Source organism: Lontra canadensis, unplaced genomic scaffold (genome assembly GCF_010015895.1).
Source record: "Lontra canadensis isolate GAN:19392208 unplaced genomic scaffold, GSC_riverotter_1.0 scaffold22, whole genome shotgun sequence".
In the NCBI taxonomy this organism is placed as follows: domain Eukaryota; kingdom Metazoa; phylum Chordata; class Mammalia; order Carnivora; family Mustelidae; genus Lontra; species Lontra canadensis.
In genome coordinates this window covers 19,267,297-19,288,045 of record NW_022631016.1, presented here as the reverse complement: position 1 = coordinate 19,288,045, position 20,749 = coordinate 19,267,297, and the positions used below count along the sequence as shown (strand labels likewise).

General features: G+C 34.9%; 1 long non-coding RNA gene across 1 annotated transcript; it reads left to right on the top strand.

Moving 5' to 3' along the window:
- The first annotated feature begins 1,310 nt into the window (after positions 1-1,310).
- On the top strand, positions 1,311-18,251 carry LOC116870302. The gene is made up of 4 exons (XR_004383197.1): positions 1,311-1,323; positions 1,477-1,483; positions 6,246-6,254; positions 18,181-18,251. It is a non-coding gene; the product is annotated as an uncharacterized LOC116870302 (long non-coding RNA).
- The last annotated feature ends 2,498 nt before the right edge of the window (positions 18,252-20,749 follow it).

The following is a 20,749-nucleotide window of genomic DNA, read 5'->3' as shown; positions in this document are numbered from 1 at the left end:
CTCTCTCTGTCAAATAAATAAATAAATAATTTAAAAATAAATAAATAAATAAAATCTTCATCTATACCTATTTGGCCTGAAAAACAAACAAGCAAATTAAATAAACAAACAAACATAATACCCTCTTATTTCCGGAACAATTGAATAAAAACATTTCTCTGTGCCAGAGATAAGAAGCTATCTACCAAAATCTTTTGTCTTCCCCATAATAGAGAACTGTACCCTGAAATTAATACTCACATAAGACTATATTTTCCCGTTCCCTTACAGTTACGGGTGATCATGTGATCAGTTTTTCCCAAAAGCAAGTGAATGGAACTTATGTGCTACTCTGGCACAAGGCTTTTAAGAAGTCCATGTACCTCTTCTATGATCTCTTTTCTCATATAATGATTGGGTCTAATTGAAAATGGTATCCTATAGGATGGTTGAGCTATGAGACAGAAGGAGCTAGGATTCTTGCAAAACAACAGAGAAGAGAGTGGTCCCATCAGCATGACCAGTCACCAAGAAATATTTTATGAGAAATATATACCTTTTTTTATTTTGTTGAGCCATTACATTTAGACTTAATTATCACTGCATTCTTGCTTATCCTCACTAATATATCCTCTCTGCTACTGCTTACAAAACCTCTTTAAATTTTCCTTAGAGTCTATTCAACTATTCAGGGGCTTTTGTAACTTGGCCTATTTTCCAAGTGAGCACACAGACTATGCAGGTATGAACTTGCGATAGGCTCTTGGGGGTGGGGGCAGGATTCTTAAAACTACTTGTACATAATGAGAATCTTCTCACTGGAATGGTAAATACGACATTAATAATGCACATGAATGTATAGTGATTTTACCACTTAAGGTAGAAATATATCCCCTTGAATTTAGCAAATATTATTTGCTGTGCCCATGAACATTCATTGACAGGTTTGATGAAACCGCACATCCTGCTTTCCTTTTTCAGATAGCAAGAGCTGTTTCATGGAACAAGTGTTTTAGATGAAAATGAATAGGTAGGAAATAAAACTATAATGTAAATCTAGACCCGTGGTTGGTTGGTTGACAGCTGCATGTCTGAGGGAAAAATAGTCAATATTTTCTGCGATGATAGATTGAATGGGATTAAAATACAGCTAGATTTTATCTGATACTTATCAACGATACACATTTCCCTTAGACTTAAAAGAAATATCTGGATGAGTTTGAGGTATTAGACTATTCATTAATCATAGACTCCATTGCTTTTTCATTGAATATGAATATTGGTAATTTTCATGTATATAAGCTGACATTTCAGAAATAATGAATACATTGCTAAATACTGTTTGTAATAGGTTCAAATTTGCTTGTGTAGAACTATGTGAATACTCTTCTGAGACCTGACTAAAACAATGGGCATAAATTATATTTCTTACAAGAATAAGAAAGATATGCCCATGCCCCAGTGAGCTCATAAACTGTGATTTTTGAAAAATATCAGTCACTCAGTTCCTTCTATGATATGCTATAATTATGTTCAGATGTATGCTTAATCAGGATGCTTTAAGTATTATTTTTCTAAAAAATATGTGTAGCATACTCCATCAACCATTAGCCATCCTTCCATGAACATTACATGAATACAGTTTATTAAATAAAACACATTCTCAAATATTTTCCTTTGTTTTGTTTTCCATGCAGAATTTTGTATTCTTTTTTTCTATGGTTAATGATACTAAATTCCTGTTAGAATATAGACATGATTTATATGAGGGACTTGTTCTTAATTATCAGAAACACAAGAAACACATACTGTCAGCCTGTGAATATTGTGAATGCTAACAACAAAAGAATTATGTTGATATCCATTGCTCTAAGGACAAAGACTGAAATTTAGCTTGGCCCACAGAGCCCGGATCATCTGATCTCCATCTGCCTTATAAGTGTCATTCAGCATTATACTCTCTCTCAACTCATGCTCTGTGCTCCAGCTTTTCTGACCTGTTTTCAATTCCATTCTAAACATTCCAAGCTTCTCAGCTTGACTGAAGTTTTCTCCCTCTGCTCATCCACTGTACTCAATCCTTGTTTACCTGAATCTTACTTTTTGTAGGATTTTAGTTCAATAGTGACTTTCTCAGGAAAGCCTACACTAGCATCCATACCTAAATTATTTCAATCTATGTATGCTTTCTCATCAGCATACCCCTCTCCTTCATATATTTTATCCCACTGGAATTGTTGTTTATTTGTTTGTATGACATCTAATGAATGTTATTCTTTCCTATTAAGCTATGGGACTATGCCATTTGTTGGTCACCTTTATATTTTCATCACTTAAAAAGTATGTTGCACATGGAGCTAAATAAATGAATGAGTGAAGTAGCTCCTGTTTATACCAGGAGTGAAAAGAACATCAGGCATGAATTAAGCCATTACACTCTCTGTGTGATGATTTCTTTGAAAATGTTTCAAGGTATTGTAAGATGAAAATCTATTTTCAATTAAGCTTTGAGCAGAAAAGATGCTTCCTTGCAAAGTCTTTTAAATTTCAATGAAAATTAACTTGAAAATAAGAAAAATGCAAACTCTAAGCATAAAATCTATAAAACTAAAATTTCAACATTCCTTAGACTTTTTTAAAAAATGTGCTCCTATACCAGCTCTTCTGCAGCTACTTGTCCCACACAAGATATTACAAACACCAACAAACAAACAGAGAGAGAGAGGAAGATGGAGGAGGAGAAGAAAGAGAAGGGGAAGGAGAGAGGAGATGGGGAAGGCAGAGGGGGAGGAAGGAGAAAGACAAGGAGATTTTGATGGATGGTCAACATTTGGAATTAGGAAAGACACTTTGAAGGGAATGACCCTGAACAAGGTATCTATACATTTGATCACTAAGACTAAGAGGCAAATAAAATGCTCATTAAAAAACTGCAGTAGTTTTCCCTTGAAAAACCAGAGAATAGAATTTGGGACAAACAATTCTGCTTTAAACTGATGGTGGAAACCTAAAAACCTAGCAAACAAGAGGGGGGGAAATGATAAATTATGTGTATAATGTATACTCACATCATTTCCTGACCCATGAACCACATGCACAGAGCATATTCTTAAGTGATGCAACAAAGGCTAAAATCACTATACTGAATTTTGAGCTTTTATCCAAAGACAAAGATTATAGCTTAAGTATAATCAAGTTAATTTTCTGCTAAAACAAACCAACACATGAAAAATCAATATTGTTTGGAGAAATATAACAGAATCCAGAGTGTCTAAAACATAACATTCAAAATGTTAAGAAATGTTTAAAATTACTCAAATATGAAGAAACGGGAAATATAATCATATCTAAAGAGGGAAGGCACAGTGTACAGAGACTAACCACAGGTATTGGAATTAGTGGGTAAGAATTTTAAATTAGTAATCATAACTATGATTACCAATAAAAAAGAAAATATGCCTATAATGAATGAAAATATAGGAAATTTTGCAGAGATTACTAAAATAATAAAATGATACAAATACAAGTGAAAATTCTAGAACCAAAATAGTAAATATCCAAAATAAAACTCACTGATGGGATGGAGTAAACCCCTTCCAAAGATCTCCATATCTGAGTCTCCAGAACCTTTGAATGTACTATTCTACATGGCTACAGGAACCTTGCATTATGTGATTAAGAGAACACACCTTGAAAAGGTGAGATTATACCAGATTACCTGGTGGTACCTTGTAATTGCAAGGGTCCTTAAGTGGAAGATGAAAGCAGAACAGAAAGTGAGAGAAGAAGATGTTACTATGTAAGAGGTCAGAAAGAAACAATGATTCTAATCATTTTACCCACTGCTGCTGGCTTTCAAGATTGGGGAAGGTAATCATTAGCCAAAGAATAGCCTTTAGAATCTGAAAGAGGGAAGAAAACAGATTTTCCCTTAGAGGCTCACAAAAAAGACTTTACCTATGCAGACATCTTGACTTTAATCTGATGAGACCCCTGTTAGACTCTCTAAACTACAAACTGTAAGATAATTTGAGTTGTTTTAGTCAATGAGTGTGTAGTTATTTGTTTCAGAAATGGTGTAGACATAATAAAATGGGCTGAACACCTGAATAAAGGTGGAAGATTAAATGCCAGTGAGCTTAACACAACCACAATTAGAGATCATCTCATATCTATTAGAATGGTTACCACCAAGGAGAGAAGAAATAACAAGTGTTGGTAAGGTGTGGAGTAAAGGGAAACCTTGTATATTGTTCATAGGAATGTAAATTGGTTCAGTCACTACAGAATACAGTATGATTCCTCAAACAATTAAAAATTAAAAATGGAAATACCATATGATCCAGCAATACCAATTCTGAGAGTATTTCCAAAAGAAATGAAAATAGGCTATTGAAAAGATATCTGCACTCCCATGTTTATTTGCAGCATTATTCACAATAGCCCAAATGTGGAAACAACATAAGTGTCTACCAATGAATAAATGGATAAAGAATATATGGCATACACACACACACACACACACACACACAGTGGGATAATGAGACATTATTGAGCTGTGAGAAAGAAGGTAATCTTGCCACTTACATCAGCATTGGTGGACTTTGAGGGCATTAGACTAAATAAGGTAAGCCAGACAAAGACTAAATCCTGTATGATCTCACTTATATGTGGAATCTGGAAAACAAACAAACAAACGTAAAAACAAAGTATAATGATAGTTACTAGCTATGGGGTGGGGGAATGGAAGAGATATTGTTTAAAGGTATAAATTTACAACTAGTAGATAAATAAATTCTGGAGCATTGAGGCACAAAATAGTGATTATAATCAATAATATTGTATTATAAACTACAAAGCTGATAAAAGTTTAATTGTTCTCCCCACAAAGAAGAAATGATAATTATGTGACCCAATAGACTTGTTAGTTAATGCTGTGGTAGTAATCATATTGCACTATATAAATGTCTCAAATCAACAGGTTGTACATCTTAAGCTTACATAGTGTCTATGTCAATTATAACTCAATAAGATAAGAAGAAAGGAAAAAAGGAAGAAAAGAAAAGAAAGAAAGGAAAAAAAAGAGAAGAAAAAAGAAACAAAATGGCTGAAAGACTTCAATGTGAGAAAGGAATACATCAAAATCCTTGAGAAGAACACAGGCAGCAACCTCTTTGACCTCAGCCACAGCAACTTCTTCCTAGAAACATCGCCAAAGGCAAGGAAAGCAAGGGCAAAAATGAACTATTTGGACTTCATCAAGATCAAAAGCTTTTGCACAGCAAAGGAAACAGTCAACAAAACCAAAAGACAACAGACCTAATGGAAGAAGATATTTGCAAATGACATATCAGATAAAGGGCTAGTATCCAAAATCTATAAAGAACTATCAAACTCAACACCCAAAGAACAAATAATCCAATCAAGAAATGGGCAGAGGGCATGAACAGATATTTCTGCAAAGAGGACATCCAGATGGCCAACAGACACATGAAAAAGTGCTCCATATCACTTGGCATCAGGGAAACACAAATCAAAACCACAATGAGATACCACCTCATACCAGTCAGAGTCAGAGTGGCTAAAATTAACAAGTCAGGAAACGACAGATGCTGGCAAGGATGCGGGAAAGGGGAACGCTTCTACGCTGTTGGTGGGAATGCAAGCTGGTGCAGCCGCTCTGGAAATCAGCATGAAGTTTCCTAAAAAAATTGAAAATAGAGCTACCCTACGATCCAGCAATCACACTACTGGGTGTTTACCCTAAAGATACAAATGTTGTGATTCAAAGGGGCACGTGCACCCGAATGTTTATAGCAGCAATGTCCACAATAGCCAAACTATGGAAAGAACCTAGATGTCCATCAACAGATGAATGGTTAAAGAAGAGTGGTATATATATATACCACTTTTCTTATCATTATATTATATGTTATTTTATATATATATATATATATATGTATATACATATATATATATATATATAATGGAATACTATGCAGCCATCAAAAGAAATGAAATCTTACCATTTGTGACGAAGTCTATGTAACTAGAGGGTATTACGGTGAGCAAAATAAGTCAATCAGAGAAAGACAATTATCATATAATCTCCATGATATGAGGAAATTGAGAGGCAAAGTGGAGGGTTTGGGGAGTAGGGAAGGAAAAAATGAAACAAGATGGGATCAGGAAGGAGACAAACCATAAGAGACTCTTAATCTCACAAATCAAACTGAGGGTTGCCAGGGGGAGGAGGGTAGGGAGAGGGTTGTTGGGTTATGGACATTGGGGAAGGTATGTGCCATGGTGAGTGCTGTGAAGTGTGTAAACCTGGCAATTCACAGACCTGTACCCCTGGGGCTAATAATACATTGCATATTAATAAAAATTGAAAAAAAAACAAAAAAGAAAAGAAAAGAAAAGAAAAGGGGGCACCTGTGTGGCTCAGTCAGTTAAACCTCCAATTCTTGATTTTGGCTTAGGTCACTGATCTCAGGAGTCCTGAGAAGAGCCCTGCATTGAGCTCCACACTGGGCATGGAACATACTCAAGATTCTCTCTGTCCCTCTGCCCGTCCCTCACCCCACTCCCACTCAGCTCTTGCATGCATGGTCTCCCCCCAACCAAAAAAAAAAAAAAAGGGAGAGAGAGAGGATAAAAGAAAGAGAAGAGGGTGGAAGGAAGAAAGGAAGGGAAAAGGAAGAATGTTTAATCTTATTTGACAGACTCAAATGCAATATAATGGAGAAACTTAGAATTCTCCTTTCATTTTCTTGTCTGGCATTTCTAATCCCTTAAATGTACACGTTTCCTACAATCACTAACATACCAGAATAATAGTGCATACATTTCAAAGAGAGAGAATATTACTTATTTGTAACACACACACACATGCACACACATACACAGGACAGACTTTGTAAAAATGTTTCAAGATATCCAGTGGTAAAAATAAAAGTCATTATCCTGGGAACCCGGGTGGCTCAGTGGCTTAAGACTCTGCCTTCCTTCAGGTCATGATCTCAGGGTTCTGGGATCCAGCCCTGCATGGGACTTTCTGCTCAGCAGGGAGCCTGCTTCCAACTCTCTGCCCGCCTCTCTGCCTACTTGTGATCTCTGTCTATAAAATAAATAAAGAAAATTTTTTTAAAAAAATCATTATCAAATATAGAACTCTTACAGAGACAACAGCAATAGCAAAAGAAAAAACAAGCTTCTACATGTTGATGATAATTGTGCTATGAATCAAATATGATTAACCTAATTCCATACACCTGATACACAATGGAAGTAAGAAGCAAAAAAAAGGGGGGGAAAAGGAAATTAAATAGGTTTGGCAAAGATAAACTTTTAAGAAGCATATAAATAACAACATATAAATATGTATACTAAATTTAATTACTATAGGATGTTAGTTTCCATTAATATAATTACTGAGCAATTTGGTCCATGGTAAAAGACATATGGTCAGTCTTTGTGTAATGTATCTACTTCATTCTTGATCCCTGACAAAATATATTAAGGAATGTTCAGAGGTCTTCCAAGTGGAGAAATCCCAAAACCATATCTTATCTAAGCTCTTTAGAATATTGTTGTGTCTAATCTTTGTTGATTTTAATAAGAAAACTTTTTCATAATTCTCATTTTTGTGCTTTTCTCATAAACCTACAAAGATTCAAATAAGTTATAAATCCATCTTGAATACTAAGAAGCAGATTTCTTTTATTTATGCTGGTTACTTAATCCCTCCTCCACTAAATATCAGGAGAAAATCAAACTTGTTTTTCACTTTCTTTAAAGAAACATGATAAAAAGATATAATCTTATATGAGAGTGCAGACATTATTTTAAACATTATCTTAGATGTTTTAGGCATTCTATATAAAAATAGTGCATATTCTCAAAAATATTTACTGAAACGGCTACTTCATCCCAAACACATTCTAGATACTGGGAATACAGTTTTAACAATAAAGATAAAAATACCAATGTTATGGAGCTTCTATTCTGGCCAGAAGGCTAAACATAATCTAACACACACACACACACACACACACACACACACACACACGAAAATACTTTCAATTGTAGCAAGTGTTAAGGAAAAAACAAAACAGACTATTATAATGTATAGTAACTTGGAAATGCCACTTTGGATTTGGTGATCAGAATATAACTATCTGAAATGCTGACATTCTTATTGAAACCAACTATGTGAATATCCAGAGCATTTTAGGCAGAACAAAGTGTGAAGGCTCTAAAGTATGTACAAACATGGCATAATTTAAAACTACTGAAAGCCAGCATGACCAAAAGGGGTGGAGTGAAGGAAAGAGTGGGATGTGATAAAGTTAGAGAGGTAGGCAATTTTATGTAGGGACTAAAAAGGCATGACAAAAAGTTGTATTTTTTCATAAAGACAGTAGAAATCATTAACAAATGATATATGTATATATTTTTCTAAATATTGTTTTATATCGTGTATTTTTTCTATATTTTTTATTTTTTATAAACATATAATATATTTTTATCCCCAGGGGTACAGGTCTGTGAATCGCCAGGTTTACACACTTCACAGCACTCACCATAGCACATACCCTACCCAATGTCCATAGCCCCACCCCCCTCTCCAAACCCCCTCCCCCCAGCAACCCTCAGTTTGTTTTGTGAGATTACGAGTCACTTATGGTTTGTCTCCCTCCCAATCCCATCTTGTTTCATTTATTCTTCTCCTACCCCCTTAACCCCCCATGTTGCATCTCCTCTCCCTCATATCAGGGAGATCATATGATAGTTGTCTTTCTCCGATTGACTTATTTCGCTAAGCATGATACCCTCTAGTTCCATCCACATCGTCACAAATATATCATGTATATTAAAGACAAACATAGAAATTGGAAGTACAAAGAACAGTTGGTAGTATTTATTGTAATGTAAGCAAAAATGATGCTATCTTGGAAAAGGACTGTAACAATGAAAAAAAGAGAGAAGCAATTGGGTTTTAGTTTTATTTTTAAAATCAGATAAAAAATTCTGTTTAGTTTGGAAAAACCAATATTGTTAAAATGCCCATCCTACTCAAAGCAACCTATAGATTTAATGCAATCCCTATCAAATAACCAATAGAATTTTTTTTTTTTTTGCAAAACTAGAACAAATATACTAAAATTTGTATGGAACCACCAAAGACTCACAACAGCCAACAGAGTTTTGATAAAGAACAAAGCTAGAAGTATCACAATCCCAGATTCGAGGATATGCCACAAATCAAAACAGTATGATACTAGCACAAAACTAGACACATAGATCAACACAACAGAATAGAGGCCCCAGAAGTAAGACCACTCTTATATGGTCAATAATTCTACAACAAAGGAGACAAGAATATACAATGGAAAGAAAAGTCTCTTTAATAAATGGTGCTGGAAAAACTGGACAGCTCCATGCAAAAGAATGAAATTGGACCACTTTCTTATACCATACAAAAAGTAAACTCAAAATGTATTAAAAACACAAATATGAGACCTGAAATCATAAAACTCCTAAAAGAAAACATATGCATTAATTTCTTTGACATTGGCCTTAGGAACATTTTTCTAGATATGTCTCCTTATGCAAGGGAAACAAAAGCAAAAAGAAAGTATTGGGTGAGACTATATTAAAATAAAAAGCTTTGGGGCACCTGGGTGGCTCAGTGGTTAAGGTCTCTGCCTTCAGCTCGGGTCATGATCTCAGGGTCCTGGGATCGAGTCCCGCATTGGGCTCTCTGCTCAGCAGGGAGCCTGCCTCCTCCTCCTGTCTCTCTCTGCCTGCCTCTGCCTACTTGTGATCTGTCAAAAAAAAAAAAAAAAAAAATCTTAAAAAAAAAAAAAAGCTTTTTCTTGGTGAAGGAAACCATTAACAAAATGAAAAGTCAACTTTCTGAATGGAAGAAAATATTTGCAAATGATGTATCTGATAAGAAGTTAATGTCCAAAATATATAAGGAATTTATACAACTCAACACACACACACACACACACACAAACACAAAAGAAGAAAGAGAGAAAGAAATCCAATTAAAAATGAGCAGAAAGGGCACCTGGGTGGCTCAGTCAGTTAAGCGTCTGCCTTCAGCTCAGGTCATGATCCCAGGGTCATGGGATCAGGTCCCACATCAGGCTCCTTGCTCAATGGGGAACCTACTTCTCCATCTGCCCCTTTCTCCTCTCATGCTCTCTATCTCTCATTCTCTGTCTCTCAAATAAATAAATAAATAAATAAACTTTAAAAAAATGAACAGAAGACCTGAATAGACATTTTTCCAAAGAAGACATACAGATGGCCAAGTGACACATGAAAAGTTTCTCAGCATCACTAATCATCAGGGAAATACTAATTAAAAACCACAATGAGGAATCACCTCACACCTGTCAGAATGACTTGGATCAAAATAGACAAGAAATAAGAAGTATCGGTGAGAATGTGAAGAAGAAGGAACCCTCATACACTGGCAGTGGGAATGTTAAATTGGGATAGCCACTGTGAAGAACAGTACAGAGTTTCCTCAAAAAATTAAAAATAGGATAACCATATGATCCAGTGATTCCACTACTGAGTATTTACCTGAAGAAAATGAGAATATTCATTCAAATATATATGCATCTCTATGTTTATAGCAGCATTATTTACAGGAGCCAAGATATGGAAGCAACTCAAACGTCCATGAATAGATGGATGGATAAAGAAGATGTGGTACACACACACACACACACACACACACACACACACACTGGAATATTACTCAGCCATAAAAAAGGAACAAGATCTTCCATTTGCAACATGAGTGGACCTAGAGGGTGTAAAGCTAAGTGAAATAAATCAGACAGAGAAAGATAAATACCATATAATTTCACTCATATGTGGAATTTAAGAAACAAAATAAATGAACAAAGAAAAAAAGACACAAAGCTGGACTCTTAAATACAGAAAACAAACTGGCGGTTACCAGAGGGTAGGTGGGTGGGAGGATGGGTGAAATAGATAAGGGGGATTACTGGGGGTAAACCCCACTTACTGGGGTGCCTGGATGCCTCAGTCTGTAAAGTGTCTGCCTTCAGCTCAGGTCATGATCTCAGCTTCCTGGGATCAAGTCCCACATCGGGCCCCCTGCTCAGGTGGGAGCCTGCTTCTTCCTCTCTCTCTGCCTGTCACTCCCCCTGCTTGTGGTCACTCTCTCTCCCTCTCTCTGTGAAACAAATAAACAAAATTTTTAAAAAATATACTTACTGTGATGAGCACAGAGTAATGGTACAGACTTCTTGAATCATTATATCATACACCTGAAACTAGTATATCACTGGAAATTAATTATACTTTAATTTAAAAAAAATTAAAAAGGAATTCTGTTTAGACCCCGCTAATATAGTTCATCAACATTCAAGTTGAGCTATCACAAAAGAATCAAATAGGGACTCCTGGGTTGTTTAGTTGGATAAGCTTCTACCTTCTGCTCAGGTCATGATGCCAGGGTCCTAGGGTTGAGTCCTGCATTGGGCTCCTTGCTCAGCAGGGAATCTGCTTCTCCCTCTGCCTGCTACTCCCCCTGCTTGTGTTCTCTCTCTCTCTATATATATATCTATCTATATGGATAGATATATAGATAGATATCTATAGAGATAGATATCTCTCTATATATAGAGAGATATCTACATAGATTTATATCTATATATATATCTGTATATATATATATATATATATATAGAGAGAGAGAGAGAGAGAGAGAGAGTCAAATATATGAGTCTGAAACTCTAGGCAGATACAAAATTAACTCTAGGAGAATTAGACAAACCAATGAAATTGTGGATTCAAACTATATTATGGCAGGCAAAACCAAAACAAATCAATAACAAAAAAGCACCTATAATTAATTTATATGTAAGCATCCTAAGTAGGAATAGTAACACTCAGTAAAACCTATTACAACCTATTTTAGTCTTCATTCATCAGAAGACAAAACATTGCATTTATTTTTTAGCTCTACATTTTAAAAATGAACAAGGCAGTAAAGAGTTAAAAATTATTTGTGGAGGTGCTGAGTGGTGCAGTCTGTTAAGTGTATGACTCTTGGTTTGGCTCAGGTCTGATCTCAGGGTCCTGAGATTGAGCACTGTATGTATTCTCCCTCCCTTTAAACTCTGCAACACCACACCCCCTCCTAGCCCTTGCACTCTCTCTCTCTCTCTGTCTGTCTGAAATAAATAAATCTTAAAAAAAAAAAAAGAATGTAAAAAAATTACTTAAATGAGAAGCACTGAAAGAAACTGAGGGTACCTAGCTTAAAGGAATAGAAACATAGTAGTCACAATATCTACTTTTTCATATTTGAAGTCCAAGATGGTTTAGGAACAATTTGCTTTGTTTTATAAAATTTTGGAGAAGATTTATGAGGGACTCTTATTAAATATGAGATATTTTCACTGCACTTTTAGTACTCTAATCTGGAGTGTGTGAGTCTGTATCTCTTGCACTATTTATCTGCCTACTCCCCTTCACTAATGTAATTAATTGAATCATTGATACTCTCAAAAATTGTTAAGAATTTGGCCTCTAGCTCACGTAATGATACATCCTACATATAAGTTTACCTAGTAGGTCTTTACTCAAACTGAGACCTACTGGAGTATAAAGGAAAGCTTACTAATATTTAAAATGGAAAAACAGTCAAAAACAGTTGGAACGGACCTGTCCTGAGAAGATCCAGGATGCATGGTGAACCTACTCTCTTATAAATGATAAATCAACACCATTCTCACATCGCTTTCTTAATCTCCTTAACTCTTAATCCTCTGAGGATCCTTAATCCTCACCTCCAACCCTCTCTAACCACCCACATGCGTGGCCGTAACCTGGATTGTCCCTCTTAACTAATTAACTTAATTAACTTAACTAACTAAGATTGTCCCTCTTAACTAATCCACTCAACCTATTCGAAACTGTCATATCTCAGGCTCTGAGTGAAATTCCTTATTCTTTCTTTTTTTGACTCCAGTATGAGAGACGGTTGATAAGTTTTGGCTTTAGCAGCTCAATATTCGATCTTGTGAACCATTTCTGTTTCACTGCTATATTTGTTGAGCAAACCCCAACTCAGCACCATTTTAGCAATGCAGATACCCATACCTTGTTATATGATCATTATGTGACTCCACAGGTCTGATTTCTTTAGCACATATTATTTCTTTAGCCTTTTTCTCTATGCTAAGTAATAACCCTTTGACATGTTCAGTTACCCTACTCTCTTCCTTCTCTTCTCACCATTCCTATCACATAACCTCCGTTAACTAATAACACTGAAATAAACTGGAGTGGAATTTTTCCAAGTCCTGATCCTTAATCTATAAATATATATTTATTTTTACCAATTTTACTCCTGAAAGAATACAAATTGTTCCTGTTCAAAGGCAGTTTCTTTATTTGAGCCTTTGGTTTTCTCAAGTATCCTCTGAAACATAGCTTCATCAGTTACCATCTTTATATCTAATGATTATTTCCTTAAATTTACAAATATGATCACATGTTTTACTTCCTTTTTTAAAAAGGGAAATAAATATCTTACTTTGATTCCTTCATATTGTTCCTCTTCGCGGCATGCTTCTAATCATAAGCTGTTTCAATTTCTTTACTTCCTATTTCTTTAATAGCTTACTACTATCTAACACCTGCCTCAAGGATATCAAGGAAACTTCTGCTTAGATTCCCAAGTCTTGTATTGGTCACCACATTCAACATATCCTTGATAAGTACCTGATATGTGTCAGGCACTGTTGAATTTCTTAGACTTAATAATCAGAGGAAAGAATAAAGGAAACAAGGAGAATCTCTGCCCTCAAGTAGTTTATATTCTACTAGGCTGAACAGATTTTTTTTTTAATCAATGAAAATACTCAGTAGATTCTTTAGTATGTGAGGAGCTGGAAAATTATGTATATATATATATATATATACACACACACACACATATACACATATACATACATACATATATGTGTGTGTATACACACACACATACATGAAAAAGAACAAAATATGAAAAAATAAGAATATAGTAAGAGGAATCAGAACTGGACTGTAAAGTGAGTTACAATTTTTAATTGAGTTGTCATAATTGACCTTGTTGAGAAAGTGAGGGGAGCATCTCCAACATGTTCAAGGAATACCAAAGAGATCAGTGTGGCTATAGCAGGGGAGGGCATAGCAAAGGATGAATTCACAGAGGTAATGGAAGACAAGAGTATGTATGACCTTTTGGGGCATTTTAAGATGAATGGTCTTTATTTGGAATGAAATGGGTGGTGTGCTACTTATCACCAAGACAGCGACATGATCTGACTTTGATTTCAGAAGTGTCACCCAGGATTCCATATTGAAAGAAGAATTTGGAGGGCAAGAGTATGCACTTGGAAGCATTTAGGAGTCTATTTTAATAATCCAGGAGGAAGTTGGAAAGATTTTGACCAATTTACTAACATATGGTGCTGTTGGAAGTACAGTTAGAAGATAGAAATGGTCATATTCTGAATATGTGTCAAGGTGATTCCAGCAAATTTGGACATTGGAGCTAAGAGAAAGGATGATTCCAGGGTTTGGGGCCCAACACCTGGATCTGATGGATTTTAGTTGGGGGTTTCAGAAAACATGAATAACAGCCACTACTCAGAGAGCAGCAAAGCCCTTCAAAGAAGAAATCTTGAGAGAGTCTTTCAGTACCTTACTACAGGGAATGTTATCCTCAGACAGCATCAGGGGCATCACCTAAATGCTTGTTAGAGATACAGAATCTCAGTCTCATGCCCAATTTACTAAATCAGAATTTCCGCTTTCACCAGATCCCCAGGTGATTTATAAGTACGCTCAAGTTTGGAGAGCACTGCTTTAATAACACGTAGTATCAAAGTACAAGAAGGAAGCATAAAACTGGCACACATGGAAAATTCTTTTTAAAAATAGTAGAAGCATTTTTGAATTGTACGCTGTTTTTAATTAAGAGGAAAGTTACTGAAAGTTTTTGCTGTTACCTCTTTTATATAGGAAATATGATGCTATAAGCTTTACATAAACTTAAATTTTCTATTTTTTTAAGAAATGAATTTATACCCATTTATTGCCCCTTTCTCAACTTCCCTGATTTATGTACCCTAATTTCTAATTCTCTTATTCCTGTTAGAAGTGTATTTAATGTAACCACAATCACATAAAGATTTGGCCACAAATGACCAGGGATGTCACTTAGTCCAGAATTCGTTTAGAAATATTGAAACAAACACCTCTGAAGCCTGCATAACAGATGCACGTCATGTAGCTAATTAGAGAGAGTTGGACTAGAACAAAAGATCGCGGGATTCTTGAAGATAATTAAGTTGTGATTTTTTAAAAAAGTGTCCCGTAGCTCAGATTCCTATTGGTCACATAATTTTACCACAAATATGAATAAGTTGGCAAAAAATTCCCTTTCACAAAATACTTGTCAAAAGAATCTGTAAGCTCATAAAGAAAATAATTTGTGTTAATATACCCATAATATGTGGCATATGTCTAGGACAATATCGTTAAAGTAAGGGGTGCTATGTTAGCATGTTAATATTAGCTACTGTCATATATTTGGCAACAAATAAGTATTAAGAACATAAAATATAAATCTCAGAGAAATCAAGTCTGGAAATGATTCTTAGTGCCAAATTGTACTTTTCTGGCATGTCATGCCCCTGATCATACTTCTGGCCTACCATAGCATGAATGGGCAGAGAGGCCCCGCTCATCCTGGCCCAGCTAATATTTCCAAACTGCATTTTCACCAATTATTTTACAAACACTGGTGCAATATTCATACGCTCCACTCAAGACACATTTCCTCAACAATTTTTTAATAGTTATTTCTACACTGTGGTTTTGTCCTATACCTAAAGTTGTCCTCCACCACACCCTCACTATCACCTGGTGAACTTTTCAATCTTGAGTGCTCATTTCAGGGCTATTTCCTTCTTTTTTTAATTTTTAAATTTTTAAAATTTTTATTATTTTATTTTTATTTTATCTTAGTTATTTATTTATTTTATTAACATATAATGTATTATTTGTTTCAGGGGTATAGATCTGTGATTCTTCAGTCTTACACAATTCACAGCGCTCACCATAGCACATACCCTTCCCAATGTCCATCACCCAGCCACCCACCCCTCCCACCCCCCTCCACTGAGCAACCCTCAGTTTATTTCCTGAGATTAGGAGTCTCTTATGGTTTGTCTCCGTCTCTGGTTTCATCTTGTTTCATTTTTCCCTCCCTTCCCCTATGATCCTCTGTCTTGTTTGTCAAATTCCTCATATCAGAAAAATCATATGATAATTGTCTTTCTCTGATTGACAGTTCCCTTAGCATAATACCCTATGGTTCCATCCACATCATTGCAAATGGCAAGATTTCAGGGGTTTTGATGGCTGCATAGTATTCTGTTGTGTGTGTGTGTGTATATATATATGTATGTGTGTGTGTTTGTGTGTGTGTATATATATCACATCTTCTTTATCCATTCATCTGTTGATGGACATCTAGCCTCTTTCCACAGTTTGGCTATTGAGGAAATTGCTTCTATAAACATTTGAGTGCATGTGCCCCTTTGGATCACTACATTTGTGTCTTTAGGGAAAATACCCAATAGTGCAATTACTGGGTCATAGGGTAGCTCTATTTCTTCTTAAGCAGCTTTCTGACTCATTTTCAGCATAGAACTGATCTTTCTCTTTCTTACTTTCTGTAGAATACTTTCTTCTAGCTTTGTTATTCATCTTTATCATTGTATAAGATGACACCATGTGTTGTGGTTATTAGGCAACTTGTTCAAATCCTTGATTGTAAGATCCTTAAGGACAAGAATAGGTCTTTGAATGTATGTTAACTCGATGGATAAGAATGCCACAACAATAAAGAAAATAGCTCAATTTTGTTGTATACTTATGCTTTAAGATATCTTATGCATTCTTAAACATACTGCCTCAGAAGCTCATGAAGCAGGTTCTATTAGCCTAAAGTGGTTAAGGATCTTGCCCAAACTCAGTCAACATGTGAGTTACATTTACAGGATTCACACTCCTGCTTCCAGAGACTGAGGTTTTATTGTTTTGCAAAACCTTTTGACAAAGTGTCCAGAATTGAACAGATCTTTGGTTTCTATCCTAAGTTTTCTTTCACTCCATGTAGCAACCTCTGGAAGCAGATGTGAATTCTCTAGGACTTTCTTTTCATTCTTTTCTTTTTTTAAAAGATTTTATTTATTTATTTGTCAGAGAGAGAGAGAGCAAGCAAGCAGGTGAAGCAGTAGGCAGAGGGAAAAGCAGGCTCCCTGTTGAGCAAGGATCCTGAAGCAGGATTCCATCCCAGGACGCTGGGGTCATGACCTGAGCTAAAGGCAGACACTCACTGACCAAACCACCCAGAGGTCCCTTTCCTCTCATTCTTACAACATTATAACACTTACATGACAGTGCTGTTAATTTTTCAATAAGATAATACACCTAAAGTTTGTGAACTAAAGGATCCATTTATTAAATCTTAGCCTTATCCTTATTTCTCATAGTAATAAGAAATTCTTCTTAGAGGTTATCACATTTTTTTTTTCCTGCAGAGTGAGTGTTCAGTAAATTTTAAAGGCAACTTGCATATAATGAAACCCAAACTACCTACATTTTACTTCCTTTGAGTAATGATTTTTCTTAGATCTATAGATGTGTGTCATAGTGAATCCTTGACTCATGATTAATGTTCCTTGACAATAACAAATTTTATCACATTTTATGGGTCCTAGCAGGGAGATCCAGAAAACAAAATAAAACAAAACAAAAAACAAACAAACAAAAAAAACAGATTAGGAAATTATGTGTGCTTTAGGTTTCACATTTACCACGGAAAATTGACCTTTATCATTTTGTTCAATAGGAAAAATCTGTTATGCATTACTTAAAAAAAAAATTCCTGAGACAGGTTCCCATCACTTTTGGTCTATGAAAACAGTTTTAACAACAGAGATGAGTGACTTTTCTCTGAGAAGCCATATGCAATTGTGTTGTCAGTATGAGAACTAAAAGCATTTGGTTTATACATGTGGTATGGCTGTCTTAATCTTTTAGTTCATCAAATTCCAAGGAGTGAGCAAAAGGCAAAGATTGTAGCTTTAGCTGCCAAAGAGAGTGTGAATCATTTCTCCCAAGATTTTAAGTATCTTTTTTTAGCTTGGAGGCATAAAGCAAACAACCTGAATGAAAACAGATTTAGGCTGTAACAAGAAGACAGAATTTAACCAGCATATGCTAAAGTGCCTTACCAAAATGGAACAAAAGTTTTGTGCATAAATGTTACTTCAAAAAAAAAAAAAAAAAAGAAAGAAAGAAAGGAAAAAAGAAATATGCTGTAAATTATTCACATTGTGTTCACTGGACCTTATTATAGCTGTAAAGGTTATGAGAACTCTACTCAGATAAAGAACTAGAAATTACAAAAACAATAATCTGTCATGAAGGTTTTCTGATATATATTGATCAATATAAGCTTTATTAGTAAAGTCATCTATGTATCTCTAAGGCTTGTATAGCCAAGTTAGTTATATATTACTTCATATTTTCATTGGATTAATCAGTTTTTACTAAAATAAATTACTATATTTAAATATTATTTAACTTAACATTTAGTAATAATAATCTTACAGTTCAGTGAAAGAAGTTAAGAATCTTAGAATTAACTCAAATATATGTAGAAATTTAGTTTAGAATAAAGATGAGATTTCAGATCAGTATGGAAAGAACTGATTATTCAAAGATGGCTGTAGAAACAGCTGGATATCTGTCCATCTAATCATCCATCTATGATACAAATGGATCCGTATTTTACACTTTAGGACAAAATAAATTACAAGTGGATCCAAGTTCTAAGCATAAAAAAACCACAAAGAAATAGTAAATATACAATACAATGTAAATACTAAATGCCAAATAAATAAATAAAAATATTAATTAATCTCTTTAAATTATTGATTAGAAAATTATTCTGAACCCTCATCAAAAGTCTAGAAGTCATAAAAGTTTGATAATTAGGCTATATAGTTGAAAGGCTAATATATATTCAACATACTGTAAACCAAGTTAAAAGTAAAGATTTAACACACATAAGAGATAGAGGCATATTAAAAAAAAAAGATGTATGTTTTAAATATTAGAAGCTCTTGCATATCAATATAAACCCTTAGCAACATAAATACAGAGGACTTTCCTTCAGCTCTCTTTGCATATATTTCCTTATCAAAGAAGTCTTCCCTGACAACCCCATACCCCCCCCAAAAAAAAGCATCCTGAAAAAGTTAACAGGTTAACTTGATGGTTATTGTATATTCTTTGCAAGCTCCAAGAAGGGCAATACCACATATTCTATATTTAGTTTATTATTATATCCTGGCCCACGGGTCATTGCCTGGATTATGGTCTTTAAATAAAAATTTTGAATGAATTAATGGATCCAGGATGAAATGTAAAGAGACATGATAAGTAAGAGAAGGATTAACTTGGGAAGAATGAACACAATATTTTTCAGAGACAAAAAAGTAAAGGCGTATATATATGCATGCGTGCGTGTGTGTGTGTGTGTGTATTAATAGGAAACAACCTAGGTTATAACCTTAGCACAATGCTTATCAAGCACTGCTGAGTGAACATTTGATATTAGATGATATGAATTTGTAGAGAGCTGGATGAGTTTGATTTTGCAAAATTCCACATAATTGCTCAGCTGTCTAAAATCAAGAATAGAGAAATAAAATAACTGAAAATGTCTTGGCTTACAGTTTGACAAGAAATGATTTCAAACAGTGAATAAGGGAATAATTTCATGATTAGAGAGTATGCATATTCAAACAGGTTTATGGTTGGCCCAGCATAGGCAAATGAAGCTGGAAATAGGGTTACCACGTCAAGAGATAATGAGAGTTTGGAAAACACAGAGGAACAGTGAAGAGGAAATTTGTAAAATAATGGAAAAGGAAATGTTGAAACAGATTTGAAATCTTCTGTAAGACTTGATATTTTACTTTCTCTTTCAGTGCCAGCTTCTCTGTCTTCAGTGCCATACAAAGATAGAGAAAGCTATGGAATCAAAGCTCTGCAATGTTTCAGTGCATGTAACACTTCCAGGATGACCTCATTCAATTTTCTATCCATCACTGAGATCTATACTCTCATGATTTCCAATTGTGTACCTTCAATTTTATTATTTGCTTTAAAATCCAGATGCATAGGGTAACTTCCATTCAAATTTTATTAGTTGAGGACTATTAACAGGAAACATTTTCCATTCTCTCTCTATATATTTTTTTTATTTTTAATTTTTTAAATTTTTTTTCAGTGTACCAGAATCATTCTATATATTTTTTAACAGAAAAGGATTCAATTCATTAATCAGATGCTTTTAAAATCTTTGGAAGAACTGGAGGTGTAAGCGCAAGGTTAAGACCCTAGAAGTCACAGCAAGAATTGTTGAGTTAAAGAATGCACAATTGTAGCTCTGATCCATGTACCAAAATGTTTTTTCTACCTGCGCCCCCGCTTCTTGATGCATGGAAGATGGGAACTAGATTGCTTTAGGATTCAATGTCATCACAATTACAGTTGGTGGGGGAAGAGCCAATCAACTGAAAGATGGTCTCTCTAGCCAACTCTCTTGTGTATTTGAAATGTTCTATATGTACATCTAATT